Source organism: Oryctolagus cuniculus, chromosome 9 (genome assembly GCF_051225735.1).
Source record: "Oryctolagus cuniculus isolate XC-2025 breed Fujian yellow rabbit chromosome 9, ASM5122573v1, whole genome shotgun sequence".
NCBI classification, from domain to species: domain Eukaryota; kingdom Metazoa; phylum Chordata; class Mammalia; order Lagomorpha; family Leporidae; genus Oryctolagus; species Oryctolagus cuniculus.
The window spans coordinates 137,298,392-137,325,012 of record NC_142875.1 but is presented as its reverse complement, the minus strand read 5'-3'; the positions used below and the strand labels follow the sequence as shown (position 1 = coordinate 137,325,012).

Sequence of the window (26,621 nt, the reverse complement as noted above, 5' to 3'; positions counted from 1 at the left end):
GGTTAAGCCACAGCCCGCGGTGCCACATCCCAAGTCAGCACACCAGTGCCAGTCCCAACTGTCCCACTTCCCACCCAGCTCCCTGCTAATGCACTGGGATAACAGAAGAGGATGGTCCAGTTTCCTGGGCCCTGCCCGCTTCGGGGAGACCTCGATGGGGTTCCTTACTCCTGGCTTCAGCATTGTGAGGCTTTAGAGTGAACCAGCAGGTGGAAAGTCTCTGTCTCTCTCTTCCTCTCCCTCTCCCTCCCTCTCTCTTTCTCTCTGTTGCTCTGCCTTTCAAATACAGAACTTTTAAAAGACACAACAAGTATCCTGAAAATCCAACATAAGAAAAAAGGTAAAATACACAAGATTGGTGCCACTTCCCCCACCTTGTGAGGATGGTTGTCTGCTTCCATGTCTACTACAGTAACACACTGACACTGGGAATCCCCGGTCAGTGCTGTGAGTCAGGGTCACTGGGCGGAGTGCGGTGCAGCTGACCACAGCCACGCCTCCCCCACCAGCCTTCCTGAGAACCACCCACCGGGTACTGTGCGCTACAGTCCCAGTGCCTACGTCACAGCAGAGCTGTGACCCCTTCTGTAAAAACAGGTGACCAGGTCCCTCTTAAAAATAACCTGGGCTCAACTCTTTTCCTGTGAGGACAAATATTAGCCCAAACTGCTTCTGACAATATCGTGTCCAGAAACAACCACTGGTCCGTGTGAGTTAGCAGCTGCCTTGTCTGCGGGTAGAGAGGCTGCAGGCAGAAGGGAAAGCCGCTGGCTGCTGGAGACGGCAGGTGTTGCAAGCTCCCCTTTCTCTCTGTGACAGTGGAGTGGCTTCTGAACAGTGTCTACAAGGCCGCACCACAGGAGCGAGAACACAGAAGCACAGCAAGTGCCAGTACGCGGAAGGCACTGACACACAGGGACAGCCAGCTCTTTCTACACAGCGTGGTCATTTTCCTCGGCTTCCTGATGCCAGAGAAGGGAAGCAAACCCAGCACAGGGCACAGATCAGCCCTCTCTGCCAGCCTCTCTCCTGGCAACCGAGAGAACACAGAGTGCCTCGCTAAGGGCTGCTGTTCCTGGCAAATGGTATTTGCCCACCAGAAGCATCCTCTCAGCGTGCGGTCACACAGCTGGGCTGAGCTCTCAGAACCCCGACGCTCACAGGGCCACAGCCTGCCTCGCTGCACCCACGTGGTGTCTTCACGCCACGTGCACAGCCGCCCTGCTCCCCACACCGGGCACCAGCCTTCCTCTGCGAACAGCCAGCGGAAAACACAAGTGCCCTGAAGGCTCGGCCCCAACAACCGAAGGGCCCAGCCAGCCTTCTGTGGGGGAGGGGAGAATTCCCCATACGGTAATCACACCAGCCTTGTACATGAACACCAGTCATGTACATGAATTACATCAGCCTTCTAGGTGAACCATGCCAGCCTTGTATATGAACCACATGTACACCAGCCTTGTACATGAACCACATGTACACCAGCTATGTATGTGAACCAGTCATGTATGTGAGCCACACCAGCCTGTACATGAATCACGTTAGCCTTGTACATGAACACCAGCCTTGTACATGAACCACACCACCCTTGTACGTGAACCACATGTACGTGAACCACACCAGCCATGTACGTGAACAAAACCAGTCATGTATGTGAGCCACACCAGCCTGTACATGAACCACACCAGCCTTGTACATGAACCACACCAGCCTATGTATGAACCACACCAGCCTGTGTATGAACCACACCAGCCTATGTATGAACCACACCAGCCTTGTACATGAACTGCATCAGCCTTGTGTGAACCACACCACCCTTGTACGTGAACCACTTTGGGGCTATTATGAACAATGCTGCTGTGGACACTGTGTGGTCATGTGTTTTCCATTCTCTTGGCACTGTAAACGGACTGGAATAGCAGGGATTATGGTAATTGAGTTGTACTGGACACTCTAAGGACACCTGGCTATTTCACAAATACCTGCATCATTTTGCTATCCCATCAGTGCTGTTATGGTTCCAATTTCTCCGTTTCTTCATCATTTTAAGAAAATTCCTTTCCATTCTCAGTTTCCTGGTATTCTTTTAGTATCATGAGTATCAAATTTCATAGAATTCATTTTCTGCATCTACTGAGGTTGTTTACTTGTTCCGTATTTCAATAAGGCATACAACATGGATTGATTCTCACATGGTAAACCAACCCTGGGATCAATTTCGCCTGGTGAACATGAATAATTCTCACATATTGTTGAATTTGTTTTGCTGGTGTTTTCTTGAGGATTTCCACATCTATATGGGTTATAGTTCTCTTTCCTGGGTATCTTTGTCAGGTTTTGATATGGAAACTCTAGCCTCTTACCACAAACTGGTTAGTGCTCTCTCTTCGGGTTCTGGGAAGGCTTGTGGAAGTTTATTTAAATATTTGACGGGGGCAGCACTGTGATTTAGAGATCCAGCTCCCTGCTCACACACTTGGGAAAGTAGAAGTCGTCCCGAGTGTGCGGGCCCCTGACACACACGGGAGACCCGGAGACCGCTCCAGGCTCCCGGCTTCAGCCTGGCACCCAGCACTCAGTCTGGCTTTCGTCACACATGTTTACATCTACTCTCTACCCTCCAGCTGCCCCTGGTCTGGCATCTATTATCTAACAACAACAGAGAGGAAAGCATTTCACCACACTGCCTCCTAGACTTTAGCTCTTATCTTGTTTTCACCAGTTTTCCTAATAGTGCCCTTGATAGCATCTTCCTGGTCCCAGATGTGCTGAGGTGACCTCTGCTTCGAGCTCTCACGTCTCCTCAGCCCCCTGCGATCCTTGGCCTTTCTCTGTCTCATGACATCCACATTTTTATAACAGGAAGATGAAAATATTTAGTTCCACCAATAAATTTTAACATTGCTTGATTCAACATATATATATATATGCATATACATATATGTGTATATATATATATGCTCTACACCTCTAAGACCTCACATCTATGATACAAAACAACATCAAACAAAACAAATGCTTAAAAGCAGACTGCCTGGAGGGTGGCCCAAGTGCTTGGGCCCTGCACCAGCGTGGGAGACCAGGAGGAAGCACCCGGCTCCTGGCTTTGGATCGGCGCAGAGCGCTGGCCGTAGCAGCCATTTAGGGGGTGAACCAACGGAAGGAAGACCGTTCTCTCTGTCTCTCTAACTCTGCCTGTCAAAAAAAAAAAAAAAAACCAGCAGACTGCCTCTATCAATTTTTTAAAACCCAGCACAAGGTTTAGAAAAGGCTCTGCCCCAGGCTGAACGGATTGGAGTTTGGTCCTGGAGACTGAGCTCACTGATGCACTGTCTGCTGTTTTACAGTGAGGCAGGATAAAAAGTTAGGAACTATCAGCATTCCCAGGCCACTTGTTGTTGAACACTGATGGGAAAGAAATGCACAGAACTAAGAGTAGGGGAACACACCTTGCTTGTGGGAAGCACAGCACAGCCACCGTGTTTAATGAAGCAGTGTGACGCCAGCGTCTCGGATCAGCGGCAGGATCTTCCACAAGTATGCACTGCACGAACCTCAGAACAACGAGAGCCACTTGGAGAATGAGAAAACTGCGCTGTCAGCGCCCCTCCCTGTCGCTCTCCCGAAAGGCCCCACGGTTTGGCGGGAATGTCCATGCACACTGGCGATCTTCTCCTCAGACCCCTGCACACAGGTCAGGCCACGCGTGTGGGGCAGTGGCCACCCAGCAGGAGCCTCCCAGAGCGCAGTGGCTGAGAGCGTCCCATTCACACGCACAGGAGGCTCGCGCTTGCCCCGGCAAAGGGGACAGACCAGTTTGTAAGCACGTCATTGACATGGCTTGGAGGAAAGCCCAGGGTGACCTGTGACCCGGACATAGACCCAAAACACTAAAAATAAGTCACCACAGAGATGCAAAGCGAGAAAACATACAAGACCTAAGAGACACGGAAGTTACAATGTGAAGAAAAAAGTCAGGCTCAAAAAGAGTCCCCCCAAAAAGGGGGAGAAAGCAGGACATCACACCTTTTATCTTTTTCACCCTTTCTAACTTCAGTCTGTTTCTTCTGCACCACTCCTGGTGTGTGTGTGTGTGTGTGTGTGTGTGTGTGTGCATGTACACACCAGTCCACGCTGACTCATGGTTTTTGAATTGTGCTATTTAAGAACATTACTCATCAACTCAAACTGAACATGTCATTAATAAAAAACAGATACGACCAGTATTCTTGTATTTCATGACTTTATGATTCTTCAAACAGGTATTTACAAGTCTATTTAAATCTGAAAAGTCAAACAGTAAGAACAGAGATTATTTTCACAGTACACTGACATTTGATAAAATATAGTTGAGGAAGGAATTGTGATTGCTTTATCAAGTTGACAATCTTCCGGAAGATCAAGAAATTATCATAAGCTACTAATTTGAATGTCAATTGATAAAACTACTTTGGAAAACTGTTGACATTATTTACTAAAGTTGCAAATACACAAGACTGGGGCCAGTGCTGTGGCGTAGCGGGTAACACTGCTGTCTCTAGTGCCAGCAACCCACTTGGGTGCTAGTTTGAGTCCTGGCTGCTCCACTTCTGATCCAGCTCTCTGCTATGGCCTGGGAAAGATGTGGAAGATGGCCCAAGTGCTTGGGCCCCTGTATCCACATGGGAGACGTGGAAGAAGCTCCTGGCTCCTGGCTTCAGATTGGCACAGCTACACCTGCTGTGACCATTTTAGAAGTGAACCAGCAGATGGAATACCTCTCTCTCCCGCTCTCCCTCTGCCTCTGCCTCTCTGTAACTCTGCCTTTCAAATAAATACAACTCAAAAAAAAAAAAAAAACAAAAACAAACAAACAAAAAAAGGAACATACACAAGATTTCCTCTCCTGAATTTATACACATACGTGAATTCACAAAGACATGTACACAAGACCATTCATCACAGCATTATTTGTAGTGGAAAAAAATGGAAACAACTCAATTGTTCATCAACTAGAGAATGGACAAACACAATGGTGTACAGTTATACAATGAAATCTTACATAGCAGTGAGAATGGACACACTGTGCCAACTACAAGGACACCTCTCACAACCTAAGGTTAGGCACAAAAAGTCAGAAACAAAGGAACGTGTACTAAAGGAATGCACTTACGTGAGTACCACTATCAGGCAATCTGCCAGACATACTGGTTTCTAATGATACGCTAATGACACAGTGATCTATAGTGATAGGCTACTCATATACAGATCTATAATGCTTATAATGGTATGCTAGTGATATCCTGATCTATGTCACAAATTAGTGACATCAATCTATAATGATACATGATTGACATATTGACGTCTAAGGAGACATTATTGAAGTGTTCAGATAGAATGATAAGCAAATGACATAATGATCTATAATGATACACCAGTGATATTTAGATTCAATAGTAATGATATACTATTGACTTATAAGTTGACAATATACTACTGACATCAATCCCTAATGATATACTGTTGACATATTTAGATATACTGTTGATATCATCTATAATATGCCATTGTCGTATTGATCTATACTGATATACTACTGACATGTAATGATAAACATTACTGAAACACTGACCTGTAATAACATGCTACTGAAATACCATTTATACGGATGTGCTGCTCACAGACTGATCTGCAATGACAGCGTACTGACATACTCATCTGTAATGATGCAGTACTGGCAGACAAATCTGTGAGAACAGGCTAATAGCAGTGCCTGGGAGGAGTGCATGGCCTTTTGGGTATTGCAGGGATTCCCTTTCTTGGCCATGGAGTGGCTTGATGGATGTTCTTTGAGGTAATCAAGCAGTGTATTTATTTAACAAGCACTGTTTCTTTAAGAAAAGTGATGCGACACTGCGGATACTCCTGATGCACAATGGCACTGTGTGGGAAGCACCATCAGCCCTGGAGGAGCTGGACCCTGCTCGGGCAGCATTCTGCAAGTGTCCTGTGCAATGTGTCTTGCTTGTGCGTCCCTACCGACGTGTGTCAGTACATAAGGTTCTCTGTGTCACAAGGCTCACAATTCATTTAGTGGGCATCAGTTTAAAATCTGAATGATGAAGAGTGTTACTGCACAGCTAAATTGGCAGCTTTTTTAGTGGTATATAAAATAATGGGTGTTTCAAAATAAATATCTTCTTGGATTAGTGATATCAAATTTACACCACAAAGATTCTGAATGGTATGAAAAGAGGGAGTTGGCAAGCACAGAAGTGTCTACACAGGAGCAGTGTCTACACAGGTACAGTGTGCACACAGGAGCAGTGTCTACACAGGAGGAGTGTGTACACAGGAGCAGTGTCTAGACAGGAGCAGTGTGCACACAGGCAGTGTCTATACAGGAGCAGTGTACACACAGGGCAGTGTCCACACAGGAGCAGTGCGCACACAGGCAGTGTGCACAAAGGGCAGTGTCTACACAGGAGCAGTGTGCACACAGGGCAGCGTCCACACAGGAGTAGTGTCTACACAGGAGTAGTGTGCACACAGGGCAGTGTATATACAGGAGCAGTGTATACACGGGGCAGTGTCTACACAGGAGTGTGCACACAGGGCAGTGTGCACAAAGGGCAGTGTCTACACAGGAGCAGTGTACACACAGGCAGTGTCTATACAGGAGCAGTTGCACACAGGAGCAGTGTCTACACAGGCACAGTGTGTACACAGGGCAGTGTGTACACAGAGCAGTGTGCACACAGGAGCAGTGTGTACACAGGGCAGTGTGCACACAGGAGCAGGTGCACACAGGCACAGTGTCTACACAGGAGCAGTGTCTACACAGGCACAGTGTGTACACAGCAGCAGGTGCACACAGGCACAGTGTCTACACAGGAGCAGTGTGCACACAGGGCAGTGTACACACAGGAGCAGTGCCTACACAGGCACAGTGTGTACACAGGGCAGTGTGCACACAGGAGCAGTGTCTACACAGGGCAGTGTGCACACAGGGCAGTGTCTATACAGGCACAGTGTCTATACAGGGCAGTGTGCACACAGGGCAGTGTGTACACAGAGCAGTGTGCACACAGGAGCAGTGTCTACACAGGCACAGTGTGTACACAGGGCAGTGTGCACACAGGAGCAGTGTCTACACAGGCACAGTGTGTACACAGGGCAGTGTGTACACAGGAACAGTGTCTACACAGGCACAGTGTGTACACAGGAGCAGGTGCACACAGGAGCAGTGTCTACACAGGAGCAGTGTGCACATGCTCTCAGTCAGCTGCAGCTCTGTCTAGGGGTTTGGTGCACATGGAGCTGACAGAGCAGGTGTCTATCGGGCACAGAGAACCGTCCGTCTGGAAGGTGGCAGGCACCAGGAGTGCTGCTCCTCTCCCTTCACAGGAACCCGCAGTCCTTGTGGGCTGACTGCGGGTTCCAGTTCTGACAATCACTGGTATGCCTGCATCTTCCTGCTCTCATTTTGCTCTATTCCCGAGTCAACTGGGTGCCGTGTGCCCCTTCCAGGCCCCATCAGGCATGTCAGCTTCTTCATCCCCTGCAGCCAACACAGGAGGGCCTCCAGGAAACACCTCTGCCTTGCACCTCCAAGTTCTAAGTGTGAGCCCAGCAGCTTTGCCAAGAGCAGCCTCAGCATTTCTTGGTTTTAACGCGCCCTCACCGACCCTGAACACAACTGCTTCCCTAGGACACCCGTCCTAAGCCTTCCTCCCCAGGCTGTGCGGGTGGGGTTAAGGCGCAGCGTTAATTCTCAGGATTTGGCCTCAGCTGCTGACACAGGACGCCCAGCGGCTCACAGATGCCCAACACCACACGCGCAGTTCCCGACCTCTCCAGCAGGTGATCACCCATCAGTAACAACCCTGCTCCTGCACCAGTCAGCACCAGGAGTCACGGCAGACAGACACCTGGGCCCAGGCAGCCCTCCGGGCTCCCACTTGCCAAGCTGCCGGCGCACTGATGTCTTAGATACGCAGCGATGTCCCTGTGGGTCTTCACTCCCCCAGCAGCAGGCAGGCAGCAAACCTGTGTGGCTGGGCTCAGAGATGCCCCCCAGCACCGTACTCAGCGGCTGAAGGAAGACCACCTCACCCTGCATCTCAATGGGGTCTCTAGGTAAAAGTCCCTTTGGAACTTTGTAGCAAACTTTCTTTGGTGTCGACAAACTCACCAAAATCAGTAGTAAAATGCTCCATCTGGCTTTCAACCAGCATTTCAGTTGAAATACTCTGTTGGAGGCCCCAACACACCTGGCTGCAGACTCTGAATTTCAAGGAAGGCAGGCGCTGGTGCCGGGGTGGCCAGCCTGCGTGTCCATCTCCAGCTAAGCCAGAACTGGCCCACGCAGAGAAGGCCCAAGGGCCGCTTCCTGCCCCTTGCTCAGCCACTCGGAGGCAGCGGCCTCCAGCTCACCTGGGTTTTCATACCTCCTCCTGCTTCCTGTGTCACAGCTCACTCACAGGACCTGCTTCCACTTGATCTTCACAGCCCAAGAATTCAGCCCTCTGCAGACGACTGCCCAGCCCCACGGGAGCAGGCTCCTGCGATGGTCCAGGGACGGCAGGCCCAGGCCCGCCCACCAAGAACAGCAGCCTGCACTAGAGCCGTGGCCTCTCCCACTCAGCCCTTCTACGACGTCCTTCTGCGTGGAATTGCATTACAAAGTGCCAGGTGTCCTAAGTGTCAGAGAGGTAAGGGCAGTGAAGAGTGGCTTATCTGCCAATCAAGGTTTCCCTAGCACCCACCTTCGGCACTACATGTTTTTCAGGTGTAGTCACACATGGAGACCTGGAACAGGTGGTTTGCAGGCGCTCATGCCCGCACAGCCACGCACTCTGAGCTCTGAGCATGACTCACACAGCCACACTGACAAAGCTGCCCAATCACGGAGGCAAACAATGACACAGGAGCTGGTGCGGTGAACATGCAGAGACTACGACTGTATTTAGATGTGATTTTCTCGTGGAGTCCAGTCACTCAGCCCTCTGCCTCCCTCTGCTGGAAGGCAGTGGTACTCCGTGGTCTCAAACAAAAATACCCTTGCTGGCCTATGAATGAGTTTGAGAATTCCAACACTCTCCTTTGGCTCTCACGCACTGATCGCCAGCGCTTGTTAGCTCGATTTTATAGTTTCTTCAAAAGCTCTGCGTAGGGGGAGACAATTCGTTCCTGGCCATGCGGCTTTCACTGGGACCAGGTGTGCAGCAGAACTGACTGGGCGGCGGCGGTGGACGCAGCTGCGGCGCTCAGTCCACGGAGCGCCCTCTAGTGAGCCCGCGATTCACCCAAGGAGCCCAACTTTTCAGCTGGGTTCAGTTCCGGAAGGGGGCTAGGTAGTCAGGAAGGGGGCTAGGTAAGTCTATGAGTTGGTGGTGCCGGCAAGTCACCCCTACCCCCTGTCCCATGTGTAATTCCATCCTCCTATCTGCCCATCAAAACGGCCCCTCTCCCAGGATGCATCGGCTTCATCCAGGACTTGTGCAGGTGCCATGTATTCCCAGGTGGCTTCACGCCTGGAGAGGTACCGCCCCAAACTCACAAAGGAGGTAGACAGCGGGGAGGGGCTCTACCTGTTTCACCACAGACCACGGCTGGAGGCACTGCCAAGGGCTGTCTCCCTTCCCCTGCCCCTTTTCCCGTGGGCAGTCTTGTGGCTCAGTACCCACTCGTGATGAGTATTCCTATGTGTAGGGCATGTCACACTCACCTTTTAAATAATCTTTATCTGGGGCCAGTGCTGTGGTGCAGGGGGTTAAAGCCCCAGCCTGAAGCGCTGGCATCCCATAAGGGCACCGGTTCAAGTCCCGGCTGCTCCTCTACCAATCCAACTCTCTGCCATGGCCTGGGGAAGTAGAAGATGGTCCAAGTCCTTGGACCCCTGCACCCATGTGGGAGACCCAGAGCTCAGCTCCGGCCACTGTGCCCAGTGGGGAGTGAACCAGTGGATAGAAGACCTCTCTCTATTTCTCTCTGTAACTCTGTATTTCAAATAAACAAAAATAAATCTTTTTAAAAAATCATCTTGATCACACTGTGCACCTCACTTGTGTTAGTACTGAGAATGCTCTGTGCATGACAAGAACTTGGAATAAAAACAAACACCCCCCACCCACCCATATCGCCTGCTCTCCTGTCTCCCTTGGCCCCCTCGCCGTAGCCCCCAAACACCCACACAGCCTTCCCACCGCGCACAGCCCTGGCCGCTGCGACCCACGACAACCAGTTCTGTGTTTATCACTCGGTGTTTCAGCTGTCCAGCCCTCAGGTTCTGAGAGGGTGGCGGCTTGAGGAGCAGGGCCTCTCGCAGTGAGGCCAGCTGCCGGCCACTCACACTGCTCACTGCTCCCTGTTGCAAGAGGAGTCTGACAGGCGGGGGTCTGGCATGGCTGACCTTTCAAAGGTGGGCTTTAAGAAGTCTCAACTCTCTAAGTACGGAAGCTCTGGGTTTTCCTGTACAGCCGTTCTCTTTTACTGCCATTTCATCAGCACAACAGTTCTGCAAAAGAAGAAAGTACAGCTTAACACCGAGGACACAGAAGTCCATAATCTCGGAACTGAGGAATATTCTTTAAAGCAGATTAGGCTTCAAAGCCATCCCATTTTCCTGATTTTCTACAGCACTCCAGGGATTCCTAAGCACTTTCCATGGGTCAGCATCTGGGAGTCACTGTGGTTGTGACGGCTGGAGGCAGGGCACTGTCCCAACAGGTTTTACGATGACAGCACAACCACCATCCTAACTGGGGAGACAGGAGATCCAGAGCACCAACGAATGCAGACACAAAGGTCTGAAACACCAGTCAAGCAGACAGAATCCAGCTCTATGATAAAATGATAACCTGTAACGTATCGGAAAACTTGTTTGTTTCAGGAATGCAAAACAGCTTAATATCGCAACTTTGTAAATGCAGGGAGCCAGTGGCACATCTGCCTCAGCCATGCCAGACCCCCGCCTGTCACAGACTCCAGTGTGACAGTGTGAGTGGCCGGCAGCTGGCCTCACTTCGAGAGGCCCTGCTCCACAGGCCGCCACCCTCTCGGGACCCCTCTCGGGACCCGAGGGCTGGCCCTGGAAGGGGTATTCTTCTCACAGTGAAACGGGCATGGGAGCCAAAGCAAACGCTGACATGGCTACGGAACCCTCACTTCCGCCCAGCAACACTCTGCCCACCAGGGCACGCAGCTGAGCTCCGGGAGCAGAGAACGGGCCAGGGACACGACCACCACACTTCAGAGCAGAAAGGCACACTGCCACCTCCACGCATCCCAGACAGATGTCTGAAGACAAACTAAGTTTATTTAAAAACAAGCTGAAGACATTTGTTTACTTGAAAGTCAGAGTTAGGGTTGGGGGGAGAGGGCTCTTCATACAATGGTTCGCTTTCCAGATGGCTGCAACGGCCAGGGCTAGGCCAGGCGGAAGCCAGGAGTCAGGAGTCCATGAAGGTCTCCCACGTGGACGGCAGGTACCCAACCACTTGGGCCATCTTGCTCTGCTTTCCTAGGCCATTAGCAGGCAGCTGGATCAGAAGTAGAGCAGCAGGGACACAAACCAGCACCCACATGGGATGCTGGCACTACAGGCAGCGGATTTGCCTGCTATGCCAAGCCACTGCCCCTCCCCCTTTTGAAGATGTATCATTTCAAAGAGTTACAGAGAGAGGAGGAGACAGAGAGAGAAAAACTAATTTTACCAAGATTCTTCTCTTATGACAGCATGTCCATCTAGGTTTTAGCCAGTATCATACTAAAGTCTAAGACACTAGATAATTACCTTTTCATTAAAGTAAAAAAAAAAAAAAAAGAAAGAAAGAAAGAAAAGGAAAAAAACACCAGTTGTCACTTCCTCAACAAGGAACACTGAAGGACAAGGGACAAGACATAAACAGACTCTACATTCCTTACTGGACTGGGGTTGGGTGTTCCGGAATTCAGGATTTTTCACATTTTGGAAAAGTTTGTTCACTATGTATCACATCGTAACAGAACGCGGGCAACATCCTGCAATCAGCATGTTTCCACATCCAACTGCACGCATGTGCATCCCGGGACAGCCTCCCATCAGCCCAGTGGCGTTGTGCCAAGCGCACAGGCGCTAACTCTCAAACTGAACTGCAGCTGAGCGGTTGCTACCCAGGATGCAACAGGGACCAAACGATGGTCAGTGGTTGCCCAGAGACCCCAGAGAACCCTCAGAAAATGACGACAGAATTTACAGAAAATGAAGCGCTTCAGTGGATGCCGTCAGAACTCAGGAAACACGGAAAAATACCACCCCAGGCCACAGATGAGACAGCACGACAGAATGTGGGGGCGCTTTTTGAAGCAAACTTCAAAACCTCACTGAAGGATGTGAAATACACTAAATTATTGCAAATACACCCAACCAGCTGAGTGAGGAGACATATTGTGGAGTAGCCAATTATTCCAGGTTTCAATAAGTAAAATTTATAAGTTTGAGGTCCACTCAATTTCCTAATAATTTTTTTGGAATTTGATAATTACAAATTTTATCTAGAAAATAACAAACGGGAACCAACAGCATAGATTTTTTAAAGCAAAGAATAACAAAGGGTTTGCATTACTGCTACTGTTACTTCACGAGTATCTACAACAAAGCTGTAATGGTGACACCCAGTGGTAGCAGAAGTAAAGGTCGCCTACAGCTGTCACGGGCCCGGCTTCCTTCGCTGGGACACCATTTCACCTTGCTGACGCCAGGTACCACCCGCAGGCAGTTCCAACACTGTAACAGGTTCACACAGTATTTCAGCAACTCGCTAGGCGACAGCACGCTAAGCGTGGAGGATGTTGCTGCACTTGCGTGCGCGACACGCAGATCTAAAAGGCTGCTGATGTTAATAAAGCCCACAGAAAGGAAAACGTCTCCCTGTGAAAGATTTATCTTCCAACATCCAAGGAGACTTCAAAACATTCCTCAAAGATGGAATTACAAGAAATGTTTATTTTGGTGCAGAACAATTTTGAAATCTGCACCGTTTTTCATAGTACATACTTCCCGTGAACTTTCTGAAGGCTGCTCTAGCTCTCGCCAGAGTGACAGAGAAAGGTATTAAGAACGGCTGCTCCACACCTGGGAAGCAGCCAGCCCCAAGGTCACTGCCATGGCCTGCCTAGGGCTTCTGTGCCACAGGACTGCTGCTGGGTGGTGTTACCATCTCATGGCAGCTCGTCCCACTGGTGCCGAGTCACAATTCCACAGCTGGAAGAACCACAGCCCATTGCAAAGCCAAGCAACCCTTGCTCCAAGCAGTGAAAACAGGAAAATTCACAGGGTGCTGGGGATGGCACCGCCATGCTGCAGAGAACTGGGCACCTCCTGACACCCCGCATCCCTCCACACTCCCCGCCTCCCCCAAGCCAAGCCTATGATGGACAGCTGCCAGGAACCCACTGGTCCCCAGCTTGCATCTGCACACCCCCAGGGTGAAGATGGCCCCATCTTTCCCACAGGTTGGAAGAAGTGTCTACCTATGCTCCACAACATCGTTTGCATAGTAAAAATAAATGACAACATGTGCAAGAATCAAGAAACGTGTCCATGAAGCCAAGTGATTTTCTTGTAGAAGCATTTGTAGTGTTGAAATGTAAATTCAAACAAATGGCATCTTTCTAAAGCATCTTTTAAAACAAACCTAATAGAGGTTAACCCTGATGGCCAGAGAGGGTGAAGAAGAGCACTGCTGTCAGTGACGTGGATGGAGCAGACAGCAGGGCAGGGCACAGTCCGACAGCTCGAGGAACTGTCAAGTCCTGGATGACACGCATTTGAAAGCAGAGCAACAGTGAGGGGGCAGCAGAGACAGAGAGGTCTTCCATCTGTGGGTTCCGTCGCCAAGTGCCCCCAAAACCAGGGCTGGGCCAGGTAACCGGAGGACAGGAACCCCATCTGGGTCTCTCCCATCTGGGTGACAGAGGCCCAAGGACCTGAGCCACCACTGCCGCCCCCTGGGGCCTCAACAGGTGACTGAGCCAGAGTGGCCCGGACTCAGATCGGCACTGCCGTGGAAGGCAGACTCATGGCAAGCCGCAGCTTAACCCGCTGGCAGCCCCTGGATGTCCCACCTGTAAAGGGAAGGGGACAAATTCAAAAGCACGCAGAAGAAATTAACCAAGAAGCAAACCTGACCTCAGACGGTATCACTGGGGGAAAACTCTAGAAACAATGGACTCTTCTACCAGAGACACTCAATGGGCAAGTGCCGCCTTCCCGTGCGCGCTGGCTCTGTCCCCTGCAGTCCAAGAGCTGACAGGGCACTGATGCTGGCTCAGTGCAGGGATGGCCACGCCACCACAGCACCTACACCCCCGAGACACAAGCACCGTGGGAAGACATCCCTGGACGAGGACGGCAGGGTCAGTGAGGAGGGCAGGGAGAGGAGCCCACCCCCGTCCTCCCTCGCGAGCGTGGAGAATCCTCCACTGCGAAGCAGGCGTTTAAAAGCAGCAAGCCTGAGTGTGTTCGCGATGCCTTCACTCCACTAACGCACACGAGCTTAGGGAAACTCTCCAGTACACCTGCCAAGGGAGAGATGGCCAATTCCAAAGGGTCCTGAGGATGCTGGACAGACCCAGCCTCAGCTTGCAAAGCTCCCCTGGCATGCAGCCATGGCACCACCGCTGCGCCCTCTGTCACACTTCCTCTGCGTAGACCGCCAGGTCAGCAAACGGCCCCCTCTGCACAGGGGGTCCCCACGCCCTCTCCCTCTTGGGGATGACAGGGACTGGTGACCAGCAAGAGGGAGAAACTCAGCCAAGACCAAGCCGTCTTCCACATCACTGCGTCTCCAGGGCCTAGAACACAGCAGGCACTGGTGAACGCTGATGGCACTGAGTGGTGGGTGGCAGGGCCAGAGCTTCCTGCCGAGAGTCCAGGTCAAGGCCAGCGCCTCTCACTCGCAGACACAGAGTCAGGAAGGCGGGGCGAGTGGGCGAGAACAGGTCCATGCCTCTGAAGGCTCCACAGCCATCTCCTGCCTCAGCTATTTCTGGAAAATGTCTGGCTTGGAATCAGGAAACAGCATCCGACAGTCAGAAAGGGAAAGGCGCAGGCACCTGGCACAGCGGTGAAGACCCGGGGTCAACCACAGCGCCTGTCAGCGGACCTGGGTTCAAGTTCCAGCGCTTCTCCTGATTCCACACCCGGGAAGGCAGCAGTGACGGCCCAAGAAGTCGATGCCCTGCACTCACACAGGAGACCCAGATGGAGTTTTTTTGTTTTTGTTTTTTCACTCATCGCCTTGTCCACTGAGAGCATTTAGGAAATAAACTAGTGGCTTCGATCGATCTTTTGTCTCTGTCATGTGAGCCCTCCCTCTCAGGAGTCGCTGACAGCCACATTTGCCCCCGTACACCTGTGCATGTCTCCACAGGTCTAAGTTTTTCTACATCTGTGTCACTGCAAAGATGCTTTGTGACCAGGTATGTGGTTCAGCAGTGAAGCCCTCATCCCCCATCAGAGTGCCTGGGTTCCTGTCCCCCTCAGCTTGCCACCCAGCTTCCTGCTAATGTGCACCCAAGGAGACAGCAGGTGGATCCCGGACACTCACGCGGGAGAGGGCTCCCGGCTTTGGCCTGGTTGGACCCTGGTTGTTGCAGGCATCTGGGGAGTAAACTGAAGATCTCTGTCTCTCTCTCTCTCTCTCTGTTTCACTCTCTACTTTCTCTTTTGCTAGTTTCCTATTCTAAACTACGGCTAAAATCTGTTTTTACAAGAACCCAAATGTCCTACCAATTACTCAACTGGCGTCACCTTTAGTGAGGCTTCACCCCGCCTGTCCCATCCAGACTTGCTGAACCAGAGTCAGAGTGTGGGGCTCAGCAACCCCGGCCCAGGCCTCCCCGACCCCAGCCATTGAGGGACAAGGCCGGGCTGAGCCTTGGGGCAGCCGCACCCCGACACAGGCCACCCCGGAAGCACACAGCATGGCCGCCTCGTGAGTGGCTTGTGTGCCACTTTGAAGAACGCCTCACGCTGGGCAGCATGAAATGCAGACCCGGGCCCTCTCCCCGCCGGACCAGCAGGACCACTGAACGCCAGGGCCCCCGCGCGAGGCCACAGAACACCAGGTTAAACCAAACGAGATGATCTGCAGAAGTCTGCCTGGTCTGCAATAGGGCGCCCCAAGCAGCAGCACAGGCAGGGCGTGACCCAAGTGGACTCTGCCTGCAGAAGCAAGCGAGCTCCTGGAGAAGGCATCTCCCTTACCCAGATTCACACGCCACTCCTCTGAAACGCACCAACGTTCCCAACGGGAACAGATGCCCACCCTGTCCGAGGCGCGGCAGAGCAGCACTGTGCGGGAGCCCCAGGCTATGTGTACATTGGCCTGCGTGGCCCTGAGCTCTCCAACAGCGAGTGCAGCCCGGTTCTCAGAAAAATATCAGCTTTCCCTGGTAAGAGTGGACAGAGCTGAAGCACTCCCTTCATCTGCAGCCAGGACCCTGCACCCAAGCGTATTATTATCTTAGTCATCTATTTCACAAAACAACATTCGATCAAAATTGAGTTAGGGTTCCTGATAAGCTGGGGCCTTCACGGTTTGGTTTCATTTGTCTCTAGTCCAGTTCTAGGAGGGATTTAAGTGGCTGAATGAAATCACACCCCCTGCTGCTTCTGCCAGCTGCCCCGTGCCAGAGACCTGGGACGTGGCTCCTGGAGTGAATGGGATCCTTAAAGGTCACTTGGTCCCAAGGAGAACCAGGACCCGGGGAAGTCATGCCAGCTGCCAAAGGCCACAGCCTCCCAGTGCCAAGGGCCGTCTCTCCCACACCATCATATGTGGGTCAGCACCCAGTGCGAGAGCCATGGCCTGGGCACCACCAACTCCGCACGCTTTGCAACACATTGACACAGAATGTATTTTATAACCAATTTAACATGGAGTCCATTTTACAAGTAGCTTACAACATGTATCATAACCAGCTTCCTTAGAGTATGTTTTACCATGGAACCTGTGTGATAACCCGCTTCCGTGTAGCACGCCTCACCATGGAACCTGTGCGATAACCCGCTTCCGTGGCGCGTGTGACATAACCAGCTTCCGGGGGCACATTTCATAACTAACCACACTGAGCCTCTCTCTTCCTAATGAGCTCTCATCTTGCAAACAACGAGTATCTGGTAAATCAGACCGTGCCATTTCCTGACACACTACACCCTTTCAATCTGGGCTGTAGATTTAGAAGGACCTCGAGCACAAAGCTGGGAAAATAAGAGGCCAGGGTGGGCCCTGTTGACCACGCAGCCCCAGCAAGTGTTCCGGGTGGGTGAGAGCACAGCCGCTGGGCAGCCCTAGCCTGCGAGCCCAGGCCAGAGTGGGGCGGAGGCGCGCAGTCGCAGCCAGAGGCCCTGCCAGGGCAGCGCTGGCGCCCAGGCTGTCTGAACAGCTCCAGCAGACGCCAGCAACACGCACAACAGCACCTGGAAGAGGGCTGGTTTGAAGGTCTTCAAATTACTAACGATGCCTTAATAATATCCCCTACCCCGTCTCTAACGCCAGGGATTCTGTAACCCAGCGTTTTGTAACCACTCTGACATTTCAATGGCCTTTTTATGTTTCACCAAAATTTATTTTTTCCATTTCCCAAGGTGAATTATGTAAACATCTAAAGGCACAATGTGGAATACTAACAGTACTTTGTAGCAGCAGATAGCACCCCAAGCCGGCTTCCATGGCCTTGAGCCCAAATGCACACAAGCTCAGGTAACCACCCCACCCGTTCCCTGAACCACGTGGAGCCTGACACACAGCTGAAGACCTGCACTGGAAAAACCCAGGGGAAGCTGTCTGGTGCATCCAGGGCTGACCCCTCGGGCAGACAGGACCGCCCAGCCTGTCCACCCGCCGCAGGGTCGCGGGTGCACTGGCCACTGCCTGTGCACCTCAGCAGTACCAGGGTGGTATCTGCTTCCCTCTGGCCACTTGTGCTCCCTCAGGCCTGATCAACCCACCAAGCCCTGATCTAACAACCACACTGAGCCCTTGAGAGGGAAAGACAACTGCAGGTCCCAGATGGCCCAGCGAATCTGCACTCCAGGGAATACTGCCGCTGGAGCACTGACTCTGTCTGGCTCCCCCAGCTTCTGACCTCAGCCCAGGCCTCCACAGGCTGCAGGAGGGTCACCTCCCTAAAGAAACCCACGTCCAGCCCTCCCCTGTGCAGGTGAGCAGACCCGTGCCTAGGGCAGGTGTGGGCATGCTGCCTCGGCGGTTCTTCGCTGGATCATTCTGCAGGAGATGCAAGGCATGGCTGAAACAGATCTGCACTGGACTTCTCATCAGCACGGCCAGTCTTGAGGGGTTGTGACCCACCCACTGAGTTATGATGCTGGAAACACAGCCTGCGACACGCCTCAGTACAACACCTGCGACAGCCGGCCTCCCGAAGTCCATCCTCTGGGTGCCCTCAGCCCTCTCTGCCTTCCCCAGGACGGCATGGATCTGCAAGTGTCTCAGTGACTGGACCACAGCCCGTGAAGGCAGGGACCGTGTCTGTCTCACTGACCCTTATGTTCTGCAGGTGCAGCCCTGGGCCCGATCAGCAAGTTCGTTAAGCCATTCGACAAATATTTATGGAAAACAGCACTGGGCTGTGAACAGTACTAGCTACAGCAAAGAGCAGCTGGGGGAAGGCCGGGGAGGGGAGGAGGGTGCGCCGCCTCTGCCCCCGCCCTTCTTACCTGCCACACTGCCTCCCCCGGTTCCCAGCTGCCCCATTCCTGGGGCCATTGCCTCAGCCAGGAAGTCACAAAGTCCCTGTCAGCCCACAGCCTCCAGGTGTAATGAACATGCCACAGGGTCCCTTCTCAGGCCAGGACTCCCCAAAGCTGGTGCCTCCCCTACCCTGTCCTGAGGAGCATTACCCCCAGAGAAGCCCACCCAGGGCAGAAGGAGAGCAGCTACAAGCAGCCAAAGGCAAACACACCATGTGGGCCGTGATGCTATTGGAGAACGGAGGGGTGACTGGGGCACAGGGTCCCTCCTGGGAGCAGGAAGCCTGGGGGAGCTTCTCCACGGGGCAGCACTGGCCGACAGGGCACTGTCTCAGCACAGGGCTGTGACAGCACCTCGTGCCCGTGTGAAGCCTGGGAGCACCAGAACACTCAACTAAGGCTCCCTCAGGAGTCGCTCAGGGAAAGTGCGTCAGCAGGCTCCGTGGTTGCAGGGCATGGTGGGCAGTCCTCTACTGCCCCCGCCTCTGCACTGCCTTTCTCCTCTTGCACCGTCCCTCTCTCCTGTGCGTCCTGTCCTACTCCAGTTGGGACCCTCACAGCCACGTCCACATATGGACTTCATCACTCCGGTGACAGTAACAGGAACCATGGCATCTTCTGGAAGGAACTGAGCCATGCTCCCCTCCCGGGCACTGGGCAGTAGCCAGTGTGCTAGACCAACACAGACGCAGGCCAGCCTGGGGAGAGCAGCCTCTGTCAACGCTTGGTGGGGGCAGCCTCGGCCCTGCTCCACTCGGGATGCTCAGGGCACATGCGAGGTCCTGTCTGGGGGCTTTGCCCCTCTCCACTCTGCAATGTGGACGGGGGCTTCTGCCCATGTTGCAAATGCAACACTCACCCGAAGGTTCCATGGCCTCTGTGCCATACTGAGTAGCAACGGCAGCCAAGGGGGATGGCTTTGCTGTGTGCCTGGCCCAGGGCTACACGGTTTACATGCCTCATCTCATCTAGTCTCACGAGACCCCTGATGGGCAGCGATGACCCCATTCCAGAGATGGGGAAGCTGAAGCCTGGGGCAAAGGCCTTCCGCAAGCCACGCACTCATGAGGTGGCCCACCTGGGACTGAGGCAAGGCTGGGCGATGTGGAACTGGAGCATGGAGCTGCACCCCATGGCCCAGGCACACTGACTGACAACCTTAGCTTCCACGTCCATGTGCCTAGCCGCCCTGCCCTCCGAGAGCAGCTACCACCTTTGAGTCACCCTGTCCATCATGCACAGGGTCTCCAAGCACAGGGTTTGCGGTCCAGGAAAGTGCCCCTCTGTTCCCACCTGACTTCCAGACCAAATGAGGGAAAAGGTATGGACTAGACATAGCTTTAGTACTGACTATGTGAGAAGCCAGGGGCTCAGAACTGGCCATGCTGACCTGTTTGGTCATGGGTGGTGCCACAAAAAGCATAGGGGGTCAAAGGGGCTGGCCAGACACGTGGAGAGAGGGCAGAAGGGCCTCAGCTGACGGCTCCATTGCCACCTCCTAAGGGTGTCAGGTACAGCACACCTGGAGGGACACCCAGGCCAAGGGGGTTCTGGCCACCTGCCCAAACCCCAATCCCCAGACCTCACTGTTCTTGAATTACCCAGGCAGGGGTCTGAGGCAGGGATAAAGCTCAGATTCATAATGAGCTATGCAACGTGACCCACAGTTAACAAGTACCGGGAAAGTCGGGTGCCTTAGCTCCTGGATCAAGTGTGCACCCAAAAGCTCCGGTTTTTATCGCGGGTTGCACTGGGCAGGTCAGGAGGCAGGACCCCCATGGAGGTCTTGCAGGTCCCAGGGAGAGGCACACACAAATCCCCTGCTGGCTCTGGAGGCATCTCAGGGAAGCAGAAGGCATGGCTGGCCCAGCCGTGAGCACGTGTCTGACAGCCCCCAGCTCTCTGGGCGGGGGGGGCAAGGTGGGACAAGATCACAGAGCCCCACAGCTGCCCAGCCCACCTCCCCTCCTGCAGAAGACACCAGGAAGTACCCATGTCCTCCCAGAGTGGCAGGCGTTTCCAGCCCCACCCCGGGGGGGTCTCAGTGTCACCCACCCCTTCCTCGTCCTTCTCAGCTCTCTGAATTGCTTTGAGTCAATATTTTACTTTAGTAGGGGGAGAAATACCAGAACTTCTAGGCCTGGCAGCCAACACACAACCACACGCCATGCATAGAATCTGAGTCTGTAGTCAGAGAAAATAACCTTGTCCTTGAATTGTCTAAATTGGCTCTTCCAGCTCTAATCATGCTGTTGACCTAAGGGGATGGTTTTCTCCTTCCAGGTCAGAGGTGACATAGCAGGCACCCATTCCCCAGGACCCGGTGTCATGGCCTGAGCAGAGAGCTGGCTGAAGGGGCTGCCAAGACTGCTTAGTTGACCAGGGGTTTATAGCCACAGCTCTCACTTTAGGGATCTCATCCTGTCTGCAGCACGCTGGTGCTGACCATGTAAGCAGATCAGCCTAAGTCCGCTCCTGCAGCAGTGGGAGCGTGTGCTCCCTGCGTGGCACCCAGAGCTGCCCTGGGCGGTGCCTCCCCTGTCCATTCTGGTTCATCTTCCATGGATAAAGGCAGAAGCCAAGAACTTGCGCTTCCCCTGTGGACCAGCTCTCTCCCAGAGGACCCCTGAGGCTTCCCAGTGAGGATCAGGAGAGATCCAACCCCAGGTGACCCTGAAGACGCACGTCTACAGCTGAGACACCAGGACAGGCCTGACTGTCAGCGACCCAAGTTTGGAAGGAAAGCAGGCCTGTGAAACTTCATCTCTGGGCTAAGTTGTGCAAACAGAAATAACTTTGTGGAATCAGTCAGTTGGGTGCACTGGACTGTGAGGGCTTCCAAGCCCATCCGTGAGATCATGCAAGGCCAAGTTCGGTCAGCCACAGTGGCAGCCACGCTGTCCACGACTCTGGTTCCCAGCACACAACACCACCTTCTCAGACACCTGGGACAGACCCAGACACCACGCAGGACAGCGTGCTGCTTCTCTGCCTGCTTCCAGTGAGGATGAATGTCGGGGTGCTGTGTCACATGGAGCCTCGAGGTGAGGAATGTTGGGGTGCTGTGTGGACAGGGTGGCATGCAGCCTCCAGGCGATGGGTGTTGAGGTGCTGTGGGCACCCAGTGGCATGGAGCCGCACATGCCTGGCAGCTCCCTGATTTGGATTTAAAAAGCTGAAGTTATTTTCCCTGGAGCGATCTGCAGAACCCACATATTTTGACTTTGAGAATTTGAGAAGGAACTGACACAAGGCCACAAGCTGGCTAATAAAAGAACAACAAGCCCAGAGCTGGAAACACATTTCCACCCCGACTTCCAGGCTGCTTTCTCCTGGCCCCCGCTGAAGGCCCTTCTGAGCTCACAGAGCCTCATTGTCTGAAACTGTCTCCCAACCTTATCTATATGAACCAGTGATACAGATAAACTTTGGTGTGTGTTTCTCTCAACCAGTTAACTATGGGGTAGAAACCAAAAATCACAATGGAAAAATGTCAGAGTTATCCATTTTTTCCCAAGAATGTTGGCATAAAATCGGCTCTCTTCTGAAACACATTTCGTTTTAAATAATCAGTAGCAAGGACCGGTGTTGTGGAGAAGTAGATTAAGCCTCTGTCTGTGGTGTGGGCATCCCATATGGACACTGGTTCGAGTCCCAGCTGCTGTTCTTCCCATCCAGCTCTCTGCTATGGCCTGGGCAAGCAGCTGAGGTTGGCCCAAGTACCTGGGCCCCTGTACCCATGTGAGAGACCCAGAAGAAGCTCCTGTCTGACCCACTGCAGCCACTGGGGGAGTAAACCAGCGGTGAAAGACCTTTCTCTCTGTCTCTCCCTCCCTGTCTGTAACTCCGCCTCTCAAATAAATAAATAAATCTTCTAATTAGAAAAAAAAGCAGCAGCAGCTTCTAGTTAGCAGTTCAGCATACAAGGAGCTCAGAAGTCACCATTTTGATCTAACAAGAGAAAAGCAAGTGAAAAATCAACAACTCTTCTTAGGTCTGGAAGGAGGGGGAGACGAGGAACAGGAGGCCGGGACACGAGCTCCCCTAGCATGGAGAGAGGAGCTGAGCGGCGAGCCACACCACCAGCCAAGCAGGGACTCTGGGACAGAGGCACCACAGGAGCTCAGCGAGGCCTGGTCAGCAGGGAGAGCGCTGCTCTGTTTTCACTGCGGCCGCTCTCCCAGGCTCTCCCAGGCTCTCCCAGGCTCTCCCGCTCAGCCTGCAGGGAGACGCCCTCACACCTGCACAGGCTGAGGGGCAGGAAACCGCCCTGACGGAGCCCAGTGCCTTCTGCCCTTCCTACGCAGCACCGCCCCTGGAGCACAGCGCTGGTGATTTCACCAGAGCCCAAGCCCCCATCCCCAGCTCCCTCCAGCTGCCCACTTGAGGGAAGGGAAGTGCACAGCCCGAGCCCCTCAAACCATCCTGGTCCTCTCACGGAGGGGAGCACTCAGGCCAATTCTGAGTGGATGCTACAAATGCAGGCAACCACTAAGAAAAGTTAAAAGAAAAAAAGTGCAACTACTGTGCTAAGACAGAAGTGAAAATGGGATCATAAAATGCTCACTTAAAGCCACAAAAGGCAGAAAACAAGTGGAAAATATAAACAGGAACAAGGAACAAAGGTAGCAAACAGAAACAGTAAAAACACGGCAGATAGTAATCCAGCTACATTAATGGTTACTTTCAACACCACAGTCTCAATATACCAATTACAAAACAAAACTCAACTACAGACTGTCTACCAGAGAGCCACCAAATAAGAAAACCTATTGAAAGGAACGCCACGCAGACACAATCACTACGAAAGGAGAGTGCTCACAATAATCTTAGAGCAGGTTCAGGGCAAGAGGTCGGGGGAGGATTAGATCAACACCCAGAGGCCAACGCCCCAGGAAGACGCAGCAGTGCTGGATGTATGCCGTCTCACAACAAGGCATCCAACTGCACGAGGAAGAACGTGACGGAACTGCAGGGAGAAAGGTTGCACCCGTGTCAACACCCCGGCCCAGGGACAGGACCCATCAGCTGGACACAGCGACATCGCAGGCCGCGTCCTCCAGCATCCACAAACACACATCCTCACGCTCCCACGGATCGCTCACAGCACAGCACCCTAGAACACCTACAAGCAATCGCGCAATACCTGCTCTCATACCCAAACAGAGCTGGAGCAGAAACTAACAGAAAGGCAGCTGCAAAATCCCAAACCACGTGGAGGCTCTACAGCACACCTCCCAACAGCACGTGGCTCACAGAAGGAACCGCGGAGAAACTTACGTGACAGTGAAAACACAACAAGCAGACTCTGCAGTACAGAAGCTGTGCCGAGTGGGACTCAAGGCATTTAATGTACACATTAGAAAAGGAGAAAGCCCTGTGCTTTCACCCTAGGAACCTCGAAAACAAAAACATTAAATACAAAGTTAGCAAGAAATAGAGGATAAAATCTATTAAATAGAGAAGTAAAAAACAGGAAGTCAATACACAAAATCAGTGAAACCAAAAGCTATTTCTTTGCAAAGATCAGTAAATCGGTAAGCCTCTTGCCAAGAAAATACCAATTAATAATACCAGAAATGTCCCCATGCCGCTGTCCTGCCTGGTGGCTGAGACGGCTGCATCCCACATCACAGGGCCTGGGTTCAAGGCCAGGCTCCGGCTCCTGACTCCAGCTTCCTGCCGATGCACCCTGGGAGGCAGCAGCTCCCAGCTTCTGCCTGGCCCTGGCCCAGGCGTAGGGGGCATTTGGGGAGTGAAAGAGTGAGAGCTTGCTCTCTGTCTCTGTGCCTCTCAGATAAATACATGTGGGGGCCGGTGCTGTGCACAGTGGGTTAACATCCTGGCCTGCAGTGCTGGCAGCCCTTATGGGCGCTGGTCTGAGACCCAGCTGCTCCACTTCCGATCCAGCTCTCTGCTATGGGAAAGCAGTAGAAGATGGCCCAAGTCCTCGGGCCCCTGCACCCACGTGGGAGACCCAGAAGAAGCTCATGGTTCGTGGCTTTGGATCGGCACAGCTCTGGCCGTTGTGGCCAATTGGGGAGTGAACCAGCAGATGGAAGACCTCTCTCTCTCTCTCTCTCTCTTTCTCTCTCTCTGCCTCTCCTCTCTGTGTAACTCTTTCAAATAAATAAATAAATCTTAAAAAAAAAAAAGAAATGAAAGGAGAGCATCAGTACAGACGCCATGACATTAAAAAACAAACAATCCTAAGCCCACAGGTCTGACAGCCTGAGTTAAACAGCCCAATTCCTTGAGAGCCGTGGCAACATCAACTCAAACAGGCTGTGTCTAAGGGAAACGCTCGTGAGTAACAGCTTTGCAAAGCAGAAAGCACCAGGCCCAGGTGGGCTCACTGGTGAGCGCTACCAAGCTTCCAAGTGGCAAGTCAGGGCAGTTCCCAACCATCTCTCGGATGCAGAAGCGGTTACACCCACCTCTGATTCCGTACAGTACTGTGTTTCTCTCTTCCTTGGTTAACCAGGAGGAGGTTTACCAACTTCACTGACCTTACCAAAGAGTAAGTGTTTTTGCTTCACTGATTTTGTTTATTGATTTCCTATTTTCAATTTTTTTTTTTTTTTTTTTTGACAGGCAGAGTGGACAGTGAGAGAGAAACAGAGAGAAAGGTCCTCCTTTGCCGTTGGTTCACCCTCCAATGGCCGCCGCGGCTGGCGCACCGTGCTGATCCGATGGCAGGAGCCAGGTGCTTCTCCTGGTCTCCCATGGGGTGCAGGGCCCAAGGACTTGGGCCATCCTCCACTGCACTCCCTGGCCACAGCAGAGAGCTGGCCTGGAAGAGGGGCAACCGGGACAGAATCTGGCTCCCTGACCGGGACTAGAACCCGGTGTGCTGGCGCCACCAGGCGGAGGATTAGCCTAGTGAGCCGCGGCGCTGACCTATTTTCAATTTCAACGATAGGCAATAATTTTTCTAAACTTTTGTTCTCCCTTGTGTTTAATTTTTTTCTAGTTTCCTAAGGTTAAAGTTTAGAAGATTAACATTAATCTTTATTCTTTTCTAATATATTTTGTGCCATAATTACCTTAATGTTCCAACCAAAGAAATCAAAAGAAAAGGAAACGATGGACCAAAATCTCCTGAGTATCAACTCCAAGACCTCAGCAGAATGTCCGCCATCAAGTGTGGTCGTGTATGCAGGGAGCGGTCACCTCAGCCAGTTAGGACTCAGCCTGGGCACGGAGGTCCAGTCGTCAGAGATCTGCTAGTGGAGTCCACCACACCAACAGGCAGTTCAAGAATCTCATGATCATCTCAGTCAATGCAGAATACCATTTTTCAAAATTCAACACCCAATCTTGATTTTTTTTAAAAAACTTCATTATCCAAAAACAGTGCAGAATTTTGTCAACTTCTAAGACAGCTACAGCTGAGATCAGACTTGAAGCTTTCCTGTTAAGATCAAGAATCAAGCAAGGACGGCTCCTCTCACCACTCATCTTCAGCCCTGTACTAACGTCCTACCTACATCAGAGAAGAAAAATGGCAGGCACACTGACTGGGAAGGGAGAAATCAACTTTGTTCACCAAGCATGACTGTCTCTGTGGAATACTGACCAGAGCCTGGGCAGAGGCACATGGGCACAGCCAGCTGACCTCTGACAAAGTTGGGACCAGAACAACAGGACACGCGTGGAGATGAGTCCAGCCCCAGATCTCACACACTGCACAACACACAAAGTGGGCCAGGGACCTACACAAAAAATGCAAAATAGAAATTTCTAGAAGATGACATGGGCAAAGTCTCGATGACCTTGGATTTGGTGCCTTTTATTTATCTAAACACTCTATCATAGCACCAAAAGCAACATCCATGGAAAAAGAGTTGATAAGCTGTTCTTCATTAGAATTAAAGTTCTC

At 52.2% G+C, this 26,621-nt stretch overlaps 1 long non-coding RNA gene across 5 annotated transcripts in view; it reads right to left on the bottom strand.

Annotated features, from left to right (window-relative positions):
• Positions 1 to 26,621, bottom strand: part of LOC138843915 (uncharacterized) — a 169,461-nt gene that overhangs the window by 12,927 nt on the left and 129,913 nt on the right. The window contains exon 4 of one of the 5 annotated variants that reach the window (XR_016213710.1): positions 7,249 to 10,498. The exons of 3 other annotated variants lie outside the window; for them this stretch is intronic. This is a non-coding gene — a long non-coding RNA (uncharacterized LOC138843915). Of the gene's footprint in view, positions 1 to 7,248; positions 10,499 to 11,079; positions 11,504 to 26,621 lie in introns of those variants that run through there. One more of the 5 variants, XR_016213709.1, reaches the window with a different exon arrangement.